This window comes from Eptesicus fuscus, chromosome 18 (genome assembly GCF_027574615.1).
Source record: "Eptesicus fuscus isolate TK198812 chromosome 18, DD_ASM_mEF_20220401, whole genome shotgun sequence".
In the NCBI taxonomy this organism is placed as follows: domain Eukaryota; kingdom Metazoa; phylum Chordata; class Mammalia; order Chiroptera; family Vespertilionidae; genus Eptesicus; species Eptesicus fuscus.
In genome coordinates, this window is record NC_072490.1 from 56316055 (window position 1) to 56328704 (window position 12650).

At 42.6% G+C, this 12650-nt stretch overlaps 1 protein-coding gene and 1 pseudogene across 2 annotated transcripts in view; one reads left to right on the plus strand and one right to left on the minus strand.

Annotated features, from left to right (window-relative positions):
- MITF (melanocyte inducing transcription factor) overlaps window positions 1–12650 on the plus strand; it is a 250341-nt gene that overhangs the window by 47629 nt on the left and 190062 nt on the right. The window lies entirely within an intron of this gene.
- Window positions 845–2701, minus strand: LOC103297467 (tumor susceptibility gene 101 protein-like; annotated as a pseudogene).

The following is a 12650-nucleotide window of genomic DNA, read 5'->3' on the forward strand; positions in this document are numbered from 1 at the left end:
CGCTTTTTTTCATTTTATTTCACTAAGATACTTTATTTCACTAAGTATACTTAGTCGAACATGTATCAGTGTATGTGTGTGTATCGCCTTTGTTAAAATACCAACTCAGGTATTGCTGCTTTTAGTACCACAAATATTGGCTGAGGACCTCCCTATTCTAATTGAAGTATTTGCCTAGGGGCTATGGAATACTTTATTGTATTTTTCCTATGTCTAATAGCAATGTTTTGGGGAGCAAAGTAATCTGGGAGCACATTAAAAAGATGAATTCCTGGGTCCTGGGTGCCAGCCCTACGGATTTGAGGGCTCCAGGAGATGCTGCCCAGCTTTGCTGTGGGTCTTTGCCTCACCATTGTCTGAGGTGTGTCAACACGAGGATGAAGGTTCAACGCAGTTTCCTCTTATTTGATTCATGTTCCTCTTGCCTGTCTCTCCTACTGTTTCCTTCCCTCAAGTGTAGTAAAGAAAACGATTTTAAGGGCTATTCCAATAGCTTATTTTTAAAAATTGTTCGTGAAGGACTTTGTTAATTTTAGCAATATCACAATTCTTTTATTGTGTGGTCTATATGAAAGAAGCCATTGGGGAAGGAGTGTGTGTGTGTGTGTGTGTGTGTGTGTGTGTGTGTGTTTTATGCAACAAATTTTATTTAGCATAGTCAGTCCCAACATTCAACACAAAAAGTTTACAGAGGATAGAAAGTGCATTAATAAAAGCCAGTCTTTACCAAAAGAAAACAAAAAAATATATTATAGATTCAAAATATTTGACACTTGAATGATAAACTGCAATAACTTATCTGGGCACCTACTGATCAGAGAAAGACTGAGAAGAAAAGAATGTTTTAAGAAGAGCTCAATCTCCGGCTGGTATCAGAGAAGTTAGTCGAGGTAGCTGATGCCTGCAGTCTCTTTATTTTTTGCATTAGTACCCTCAGCTGGAACTGTTTACAGGACAGAAGACCTCCAGGTCTATTACTCCCCGCCGCTAGGCTTCTCCCAGGTAAAAGATAGTTCCTTCAACAGCATTTTTCTCTGCGTACAGATTTAGGATCAGTTTATATAGTGGGACTGTTGGAATGATAACTTCATCAATATCGTTTTCAGATTGTTTTTCCATCTTTTTTTTTTCAGAGCAGAGCTAAGTTCTTCATCCTTCTTTCTCAAAAGTTGTATGTTGGTTTGTTTTTTTTTAAATCAATTTCAGCTACTTCTTGATCTGAACGGGTAACCATCTCTTCTAGATTCTGGTGACCTTATTTTAGGTCTTTCTCTGTTCGTTTCAAGGCATTGAGCTTTGCCTAAGGCAATCCATTTCCTCCTTCATCCGCCATCTCAGGTTGTCACTGACTGTTGAGATGAGAGAAGCTCAGATGGTGTCCTCACTGATTGTGCCATCCCTACTGGGACCAACAGTGTTCATAGGAGGCTGGGAAGGGTACTGAGAACTTGTTGTGGCAGGATAAGGACCACCAGGTGGGTAAGCACAGCCTGGGTAACCACTGCGATTGGAAGGGTATCCGGATGGGTATGGAGAGATTCCACTGGGCACGCCTTGCATGTAGGAAGTATTTGGTGGCCCTGTTGCCTGGTATGATGGATAAGATGTTGAAATTGTAGGTCAGGAGCAGACTGGAGGTTCATCTCCAAACACCACAATCATGACCTGAATAAGCCCCAGCAAGTTTGACTGAGGATGTTTCCATTCTTGTAGATAAGAAAGATATATCTTCCCAGTTGTATCAACATGCTTTCCCGTTTTAATAGTCATTGAACCAGGTTTAACAAAACAGATAGGGGGATTATATGGGTATGTGTCCAGCAGCCACAGGCATATTGGAATATTATATGTATCCTACCTAATAATAGACAAATATGCAAATTGATCGCACCTTCGCTACGCCCAAGCCACGCCCACCAGTCAAGCCACACCCACCAACCAATCAGGACGAGTATGCAAATTATCCCAACAAAGATGGTGGCTAATTTACATATCAAGACAGCATAGAAAGAAGCCAAGAGCTGCAGAAGGGAGCAAAGCTGCGGAGAAGCAAGCAAGCCGCGGGGAGGAGAAGGGAGGAGCAGAGGCGGGGCGGGGGGAGAAGGGAGAAAAGCAGGCGGGCTGGTGGAGAAGGCGGGGCGGGGGCGAAGGGAGGAGTGGAGACGGGGCCAGGGGAGAAGGAAGAAGAGCGGGTGGGCTGGCGGAGAAGGCGGGGCTAGGGATAAGGGAGGAGAGCAGGCAGGGCGGGGTAGAGTGCAGCAGGAAACCCTATTGCAGGATTTTTCCTGCAACGGGAACACTAGTTTCTTCTATAAAGCACAGGAACTGTTCCAGTGAGATTCATTATTTCCTGGGAACTTCTATCATTAAAAACATAATACAGGTTGGAGATCTTTGTACAATGTAATCACATTGATAGTTTCATGCCAGTTAGGTCTCTGTATTTGTACTTGGACACCATATTCTTGAGCTGCTATCAGACATGCCATGGTGGCCACCAGAGGCTCCATCCCACAGGCAGAGGGTCAGCAGCTCCGGGGCTGCCCTCACCGCCCCCCTACCCCCCCCCCCCCCCCACTGCACACTGCACACCAAGTAGGCAGCCTCCTGCCGCCTGTGTGTGTGTGTGTGTGTGTTTACTACCTACTATTCTCTGTAGCAGATCTCGGGAAGATGCCAGAAGTTCCATTTTGAACAACATGCTGTTTGTTCTTTCTGAGGATGAGCCCTGGGTTTCTGTGCCAGTGGGCGTTGTTCTCAGTGCTTTTCAGCAACTTATGACTCTCCTTTCTATACATCCCAGACTGTAGTGCAGATATTTCTTAAGTTTAGGGAGGCTGCTTTTTGGGGTGAGAGAAGGGAATCAGAATTCTTTTTTAAAAATATATTTTATTGATTTTTTTTACAGAGAGGAAAGGAGAGGGATAGAGAGTTAGAAACATCGATCAGCTGCCTCCTGCACACTCCCTACTGGGGATGTGCCCGCAACCAAGGTACATGGCCTTGACTGGAATCAAACCTGGGACCCTTCAGTCTGCAGGCTGACGCTCTATCCACTGAGCCAAACCGGTTAGGGCGGAATCAGTATTCTTTAAAAAGTGATTTTGAGGATTTTCTGGGATTCAGAATAGGTAGTAATGATTTCCTCAGTGTTTAGTGGCCAGGATTTTGAATTCTCTAAGGATATGAAACAGTCACAACCAAAGGTTCTAATGGATATTCAAAGAGATGAAGTTTTTAGCTAAAACTTTCTGACAGGTGAGTTCCCTCCCACTCCCCTGTTAGAGAAACCCCTTTGTTGAGAAGCTGAATTAGCAAACGAGGCTCTTCTTTAACTCCTGGTAAAGATCTAGAGAGCAGGAATATCCCCAGTGATTCTGGTGGCTACTCCTAAAGGAGTAGAAATCTAAACAATAGTTTTAGAGGGAGAGCCTTCTTTATAAAGGACTTCGTAACATAGGAAAATCATAATTTAACTGTTGTGAAGTTAAGACATTATTGTGATTTTTTTTCTGAAGTGTCAGATCCAAGGTCTGGTTTCCATTGGAGATCCCCAGGTAAATCTCAAGGGTCCCATATCTCAAACTGGAAAGATTGGCCTGGATTTGAGCTCTAGCACCCAGCTGGTTGGCTTTTGTTTGTTTGGGCTGGTTAATGCAAGTGAGAGCCTGTTATCTTTGTCAAAGTGCTGCAGTTGGCTTTTCTTAATGGTAAAAATCTCTCTCTCTGCTGTCTCTTCTATGAAAGCTTTGTACTAGCAGATAACCCTTGGCTGTGGAGCTTTGCTGATGGACATGGCTCTGAGTATAATTCAGATTATCCTGCGAGGGGATTGAACATTCCTCTTAGGGCTGAGGCAAGGCAAGCTGAGTCATGGCGTGCTGGGGCAGGTGTCCTGAAATCACAGCTGCAGTAGCAACAACAATTTAATAGCAGTAGCTGGCCCAGCATTATTGATGCTTCCGAAGTGCCAGGTACTCTGCTAAGTGCTTTACATGTATTATCTCACTTAAATTGGCAACAGTCCCATTAGCTAGGTACCATCTTTCATCTCCTTTTACAGATAACCATCTCAAGTCACATGACTAGTCAGAAGTAGGAGTGGCCTTGAATTCTGATCTTCTGGCCTAAATCCATGCATTTGATGACAGCGCTGTTCTCTTAGACCCAAGTACACATTGTTACCCACTTTTCCACTCCTTAAATCACATCATATTCAGGTTTTACTTAGTAATCCAGGGACCTGAAGACTCTCTTTTCTTATTTTTAATGAGTTTAGATTTTGAGTGAAAGGAAAAGACAACATGAGAAAGTTTAACCTTGTGAAACTGAGAATGACCTTCAGCCTGAGGTCATGTCCACCTACTGAATGGTCAAGGGAAAAATGGTATCAGGGGTGTGTGTGTGTGTGTATGTGTGTGTTTGTGTGTGTGTGTGTGTGTGTGTGAATGTTGGGAGGGTAAGGTGAGAGAGAAAGAGATAGATAGGTGGACACATCCTTAGAGGAGAAGGAGTGATAGTAAATATAATTTAAGAACTATAGTTTAGAGGTCAGCTAGGTAATGTCATAGGAGGGTTTATGAAAAAAGGTTCTGTGATCAAATAAATTTGGGAAACTGTACATTCTAACATTCATTTGGAGAGCAACAACAACAGAACACTCCCAGCTGCTAACACTTACTGAGTGCTTCCTGTGTGCATGTTAAATGTACCAGCACTTCGTGAGGCAGGTGTTATTTCAGTATCAGTTTCACAGATGAAGAAAGGTCATCCTGCTCTGGTGTGGTGGGGCTGGGATCCCAATGAAGGGAGTTGGTCCCAGGCACCGAACTCCTTCCTGTCTCCTGCTGCCTTCCCTGGTGGCACCCATGAGCATGTAGATATGCACCAGGCCCTCTTCTAAGGTCTTTCATGCATGTATGTTGACTCATTTAACCCTCTCAAGCATCCTAATTTGCATCAGCATATTAAAGGCTCTGAAATGTCCAGCAGTCAGAAACTTGTTCATCTGTGTGCAGTGTTTCTCAGCTTTACTTGAAGACAGGATTCTCCTGCCTCTCTTTGGAGGGGGGAGAGTTGAAGGGACAGTATCTGCCTGTGTGCACTTTAGGAAATTACGAACAGGAGAATCATCTTATTCTAACTTTGCTTCCCGTCAAACACAGGTTTGAGACATGATTTATTTTCAAAATGGAGCAGAGAGTCTGGCTTCATTCTGCAACTGCCCATGCCTGTGACCTTCATCAGGCTCCACTTTGCTGCCCCAGGGACACAAATTCCTGCTTCTGTCTACTTTATGGGAGTGTTGACAGTAAATGATTATAAAGCTCTTTGGGCTCCTTAGAAAAAGAAGCTACTGAAGTCCAAGGTCTTGGTAATGTCCTAATAAATATGTAGAGTTCCTTCATTTTGGTTATCATTGAAAAAATGAATGTATATCCTAACAGGACAGATTAAATAGTTTTAGCTTATTCAGAGGAGGAAAGAAAATATATCTGGAAAATATTCATTGCTCCCAGGAGCGAAATCTTCAAGTTTTCATATGTGGCATTGAGATGTCATAATTGGCAACAGTCACTTAAGTAACATTAATATTGAGTCTTTTATAAGACTGTGGAAGCCATATGTTTGTTTCTATGGTCTTATCCTTTTGAAGTCCAAATATTTGAGGCCAGAGACCCAAATACATACATCTGAGGCATACATCCTTGGAATTGTATGTTATTTAATATGTTTTGTTTTAGCATTAGTTTTTTTAGTGTAAGGTGAAAAATCCAATAAGTTATAAATGATATAAAATTCAACTCAAGCAAAAAAGATTTATGGGCTCATTTAGGTGAAGAGTTCAGGTACTTTCAGAGTTGGTTTGAACTTTAGGGTTGGTTGACTTGAGGCCTCGAATTAGTATTGTGTGTCTTGTCTGTGATCCCTTCCACTCAGCCTTCGTGGTGGCCTGTCACCTTGACTCAATTGTTGATTCTACTTTATGTCAAGATGTCTACCAAGTACCCCTGGGGCTGCTTACTCCCTTCTCCACATCAAGAAAGAAAGGGAGGGGGGAATACGATTGAGGGGGAGACATATTATTTCTAGAGGTTCTTTTAGAATAGAAAGAAAGAAGATCAAATCTTTTTTCTTGGCCAGAATTGAGTCATGTTCTCATTTGTGAGCCAGTGCCTCTGAGGGAATTGAGGCTGATTAGGATAGACAGTGGCTCCATGTTCTACTCCTCAATTTTAAGGTGGAGTGAGCTTCTCCAAAGCAGGTGTGGGTCCTGGAGGAGAATCAGGGGAGTTTGCACAATAAGTGAGAATGGCTGCAGATATAGAGTTGACAACAACTCATGATGCAACTTACCTGATAGTTTTCTTTTATACACTCACTAGAGGCCTGGTGCATAAAAATTCATGCACTTGGGCGGGGGAGGGGTGTTCCTCAGCTCTGCCTGCACCCTCTCGCAGTCCAGGAGCCCTTGGGTGATGTCCAGTTGATGGCTTGGAACTACTTCCTGCTCCCTCTGCTGTAGGTGACGGGCGGGCTGATGAGGGGAAGGCTCCAGCTGGCAAGCAGCTGGTCCCGCCCCCCATTGCCCCTCTGCCGCGCCCTCCCCCCCCATTGCTGTCCCCTCCCTGTGCCTGCTGGCACACACCTTGGCTGGCCTGGCCCCGCCCGCTCGCTGGCCCGCCCCCCACCGACCTGTCATTTGCTATTTGGTCAGTTTGCGTATTATGTTTTTATTATATAGGATGTTAGCAGTTACATGTGAAACTGGCTTGTTAATGAATAAAAGACTTAGATCAGAGTTTAACTTCCAAAGAATTAAGTTTTAAGCTCCACTCTTTCTTAGTCATACAGGCTACATCAGACCAAATTGAGGGATTATCTTCCTTTTAGCTGGTTGAAAAGTCTTGGTGTCTTGTTTTGAATTTATAAAGCATTAAATTGATTCTCTATCTGGCCATTGTGTTTCTATACCAAATGCCTTTTGGATGAGTGAATCTGAGGTTGCATCAAGACAGTATAAATTACCTGAACTTTATTTCTTTTTCCTTTTTATTGATCTCATCATGACTGTTCCTTGCATCTGACATTGAACTTCATGCTTTAATAAATAAAAGATAACTGTTTCCACATGGGTCTCCTAGGTGCCTGACATTACATAATATTACAAAAATTACAACACTAATAAAAATAAAATAGTTATTATTGAGAGGCATAAAGGCCAAGAAGGATGGTAGTAGGCAGAGCTGACCTGAGTGCTGTGTGCCAGGAAAGCACTATGCCAAGTGCTTTATCCGAATTGCTCTGTTCATCACAACGGCCCTGGGAAAGAGATGCTGTCAGAACATCCATGTTATAGATGGGGAAACTGAGGTAAAGTTATATGCTTAAAGGTATATGTATAAAGTTATATGCATCGATAGGAAATGGTGGAGTCAAAACACAGAACTTTGACTCTGGGCCCTGTGCCACTGCTTCCTGCATCGCAGCTCGGAAACTCGAGGCTGCTCCATCCAGTGCTCCGTTTGGAATTCTTGGAAAGTTACATTGTCTTTAAGTTCTTCTGACGTTAGTGCTTCTGCATGCTAGTAGTGGTAGAGGATTGAAAGAGAGCTTTACCAGCTTGTGTCTCAGAAAATCCTAACCCAAGAGTCCTTCACAAATAATCTGTATTTGCCTCAGTAGCCAAAATAATTTTGAAAAAGAACCAAGTTAGAGAACTCACATTTCCTGATTTCAAAGCATATTACAAAACCACGGTAATCAAAACAGTGTGGGACTGACATAAAGACACACAAATAGACGAGTGGACTTCAATAGAGAACTCAGAAATAAATCCTTACTTATATGGTCAAATGGTCACTAAATGTGTAAAGGACAGTCTCTTCCACTAATGGGGTTGGGAAAACTGGAAAGTCACATACAAAAGAATGAATTTGAACCCTTTTTTTTCACCATATACAAAAATTCACCCAAAGTGGATTGATGATCTAAAATATAAGATTCCAAAGGGAAAAACAGAAGAAAAGTTTCATGACATTGGACTTGGCAATGATTTCTTGGATATGACAACAAACTCTTAGGCAACAAAAGGAAAAGTAAACGAGTGTGACTACATTAAATTTAAAAACTTTTGTGCATCAAAAAGGAATCAGAGTAAAAAGGCAACATATAGAATGATAAAAAAGTATTTGTAAATAATATATCTGATAAGGGGTTAATATCCAGAATATATAAAGAACTACAGTTCAACAACAAACCTAACCTAACCTGATTAAAAATGGGCAGAAGACTTGAAAGGACATTTTTCCTAAGATGACATACAAATTACAACAAGGATAGGAATAAATGCTAACAATCTCTAATCAGATAAATTCAAATAAAAAACCACAATGAGATATTACCTCATACCTATTAGAATGGCTGTTATAAGAAAACATAACATTAGTGTGGGTGAGAATGTGGAGAAATTGGAAACCTTGTGCACTCTTAGAGGGATTGTAAAATGGTGCAAATGCCATGGAAAACATGGTACTTCTGGGTATGTACCAAAAGAATTGAAAGCAGGATCTCAAAGAGATATTTTCAACCCAGCACTATTCATCATAGGCAAGAGGTGGAAGTCACCCAAATGTCCATTAACAGATGGATGAACAAATTGTGGTATACACACACAATGGAATATTATTGAGCCTTAAAAAGGGAAATCTGCCACACATGCTACAACATGATGAACCCTGAGGACATTATGGTAAGTGAAATAAGCTAGTCACAAAAAAGAAAAATACATGAAGTAGCTAGAGTGGTCAAATTCATAGACACAGAAAGCTGAATGGTGGTTGCCAGGGGCTGAGGGAAGAGGAGTTTTTAAGTTGATATAGAGTTTCAGTTTTGTAAGATGAAGTTTTGGAGAGGATTGCATATCAGTGGGAATGTACTCGACACCACCGAACTGAACACTTAAAAGATGGTAAATTTTCTTAACAGATTTTGCAAAAATTGTGTTTGTCTCCTGGTACTTCTGTAATACTTAATTGAATTATTGGAATCTCTGGCTGGAGGTGCCAAACACAAGCCTTCGGGCTGTATGTGGCCCACAGACACATTCAGATGGGCCCACAGTCTGTTTTTGACAAAATATACATTAGTGGTCAACATTTGTAAAGATCAGGACATTTCACATGAAATCTCTATTTCTAGTTGCTCTTGGAAGACTGGGAACTCTGGGAACTGGGCGGACAGCTGAAAAGTCCTCCAAGTTGTTTTTCTTCTTCACAGTGTGGTGCTTCTTTGAGTGTCATAACTTAGTTCATTTTACTAGCACTGGATTAATAGCACCGGATGAGTCATTTTTGCAAGCAAAAAAATATATAAAAAAATCATGTTTTCTTATTTTTTAAAATGTGTCATTTGTAAGTAAATGCCTGAAGAAAGGAATTAGAAAGGAATTCAGAGACTGAAGGGCCTGCCCCTCCTAGGAAGCTAAGAAGAATAGTTACTGGTGAAAAATATAAAATTTGTGGTTATTTGAAAGTTGACGTTGGCCCCGTGTTTTATCTGTATCTTTTATCTTATTATCACATAGTATTTCCAGATAGAGGCAAAGCACTGGAAGAGCAGCAGTTGTGCTGCGCGTGACATTTCCGTGTGTGCGGAAGTGTGTGCTTGAGGCATTTTTAGAAAAGCTGCACGCTTCATACTGGGTCTACTTCATTTGTGCAGTAGAACTTAGAAAATGCACTTCCGTGCTTTGAATAAAGTAACTGACACTTAGCTTCCAGTTCTGGGGGACTGCAGGGGTTCTGAGACCTTTGTGGTGATGAGACGTGAGTAATGAGGTTCCTGTGTCTGGGCGTTTCCTCACGGTGACTGAGGTGCTGGACCCTCAGCGCCACTCGCCAGAAGTGAGGCTGCCCTCTGGGCTCTGCGGAGGAGATAGGACTAGCTGATCCCAGCACAGAACTTGTGCCGATGAGCAGTGGATCAGAGAAACCCCACAAAACAGGCCACTTGAACCAAACGGGGCACTGCTAGCTGCAGGGGCCTGATAGTGAACAAAGTAGCAGACGTCTGGAGTCGCTTTCCCAAATTTTATTTTCCCCTTTTATTCCTTAAATTGGTCAAGAGCAGCACTCACTGGTGAAGCTGGGAACAGCAGACTCCAGTACTTCGGGCTTGCGCGATGCTCTCTCCTTTCCCCTTTCTTCTCCTCCATCTTTATCTTCTCTTTCCTTCCCTTCTGAAACTCAGCTGACTTTATAAACTTTTTTAAATTCCAAAAGAACAATAACATATAAAGAAAAAACTTGTTAAGTTTCTTCCTCACCATCACAAATCCTGCCATTCTAAAAAATCAGTATTAACAGTTTGGTTTGTATCAATTTTTCTGCTTGTATACACAATGTATGTAAGTAGAAAATTTTATTTGCTTAAATTTTTACAAAAGTGGACTCATACTATATACAGTGCCCTGTAACTTTCTTTATTCTCTTGGAACGATTTCATGGGCATCTCTCCAAATTAGTAAATGTACTGAATTAGTATATGTAGCTAAAATTATTATTTTAATGGCTGCAGAACATTTCCTAGTATGACCTTATCATAATTCATTCACATAATCCCCTATTGATTGATTCAGATTGTTTATAAATTCCCCCTCTTGCCCAAACTCCCCAAATAGTGCTGCTTATTTAACTGCATTTTTTGGAAAGCCTTTACCAAAGGCTTCTTCTTTGAAGAAGAAGGTTAAAGGGCTTCTTTTTCGTTTTGCTTTTATTTATTACTTGATGATTTTATCTGGTTTTATGAGCTTAGCTTCTCTAATTTGCTAATTTACCTCTTGGGATCTTTGCATTTTGGATATCTATGCCAGCAGGCAGCGTTTCTCAGTCTTGGTGCTATTGTAATTTTGGGTCAGATAGTTCTTTGTGGTGGGGTTGTCGGTGCATTGTAGGATATGAAGCAGCATCCCTGGCCTCCACCCACTATATTCTAGTAGCATGCCAACCCCCCTCACCCCCCGCTCAATTGTGACAACCCCAAATATCTCCAGACAGTTTCAGATGTTCCCTGGTGTGTGTATGTGCGGAGGAGGGGGGGTGGGAAGGGGGGCGGGCGGGAATCACCTGGTTGAGATAATGCATAATAAAAATCCAGTCATGTGGCAGAATTATTTTCTTATATGTTCATCTACATTTGACAACATGAGTCTAATGTCACATAGTATTATTAGAAGTGAACCTCAATATTAGGTTCCAAATGATGAGCCTTAATTGGCTCATGTGTACCAAACAGCCCTAGAGTCTTATTTAGGTTATGCCATTTTGGTGACATACTGGCACATTCACTATAAGGCATGCTATCTTAATCACAGTGAGGGTTTCCTGGCTGTGGCTAGGGCACACCTGCTCAGCCAGAGAAGCATGGGAATGCCATCCGAGTCTTACATCATTGTATTCGAATGAGGTTCAGGCACTGTGTGTGCTACGTAGTCCTCCCATGGCATGCTGTTTGTTTCAGGTGTAGAGGAAGCAGTGGCACCCAGGTAGCTACACACCTGCTGCCCTCCTTGTCTCTTCTACAGGGTCTCCCCAGCTTCTGACCTTGGGCAGAACAGTGCTTGGGAGGATCATTAGGGGGCTCTCCACTTTCAATGTATTCTGTAATTATTTTCTGCAAATAGATGCATTGTATAATGATTTAAGTAGTTTCATATTTAACAAATGACTATCTGTGATTGAACAGAGCTGGGCCTCAGGCCCTTAATTAGAACTGTGGCCTCTTATCAGAGCATTTTTTAAAACAAAATGTCAGATTGCCTTGCATTGGTTTGACTTAGTGCTTGTTTCATATAGCTGACTATAAATATTACTGATGTTTCCAGGGGCTGGGGAATAAGCCTGGGTGCATTTCCCTTCTTTTGCCTTAATAGTCAGCTAAGATGATTTGAGAGTTCATGGTCATGTCCTGGTTGGCATTTTAGTTTGATAGCTTTGTTGTCAAGGTAATAGGCAAACACTCAAGTTCACATACATTTATTTAAAAAAACTAGAGGCCCGGTGCATGACATTCATGCACTGAAGGGCGGGTGTCCCTCAGCCCGGCCTGTGCCCTCTTGCAGTCTGAGACCCCTCGGGGGATGTTTGCCTGCTGGTTTAGGCCCGATCCCCACAGGGAGCGGGCCTAAGCTGGCAGTTGGACATCCCCTGAGGAGTCCTTAGGGCTGCTGAGGAGGCGAGAGAGGCTCCCGGCACTGCTGCTGCACTCGCCAGCTGTGAGCCTGGCTTCTGCCTGAGCGGCACTCCCCCTGTGGGAGTGCATTGACCACCACAGGGCAGCTCCTGCATTAAGCATCTGCCCCCTGGTTGTCATTGTACGTCATAGCAACCGGTCATTTCACCATTCAGTCGATTTGCATATTAGCCTTTTATTATATAGGACTAGAGGCCCGGTGCACAAAATTCGTGCATGGGGGCGGGGGGGGGGGGGGCGGTGTGTGTCTCCCTTAGCCCAGCCTGCACCCTCTCCGATCTGGGATCCCTCTCATAATTTAGGACTGCTGGCTCCCAACTGCTCGCCTGTCTGCCTGCCTGATTGCCCCTAACCACTTCTGCCTGCCAGCCTGATCACCCCCTAACCACTCCTCTGCC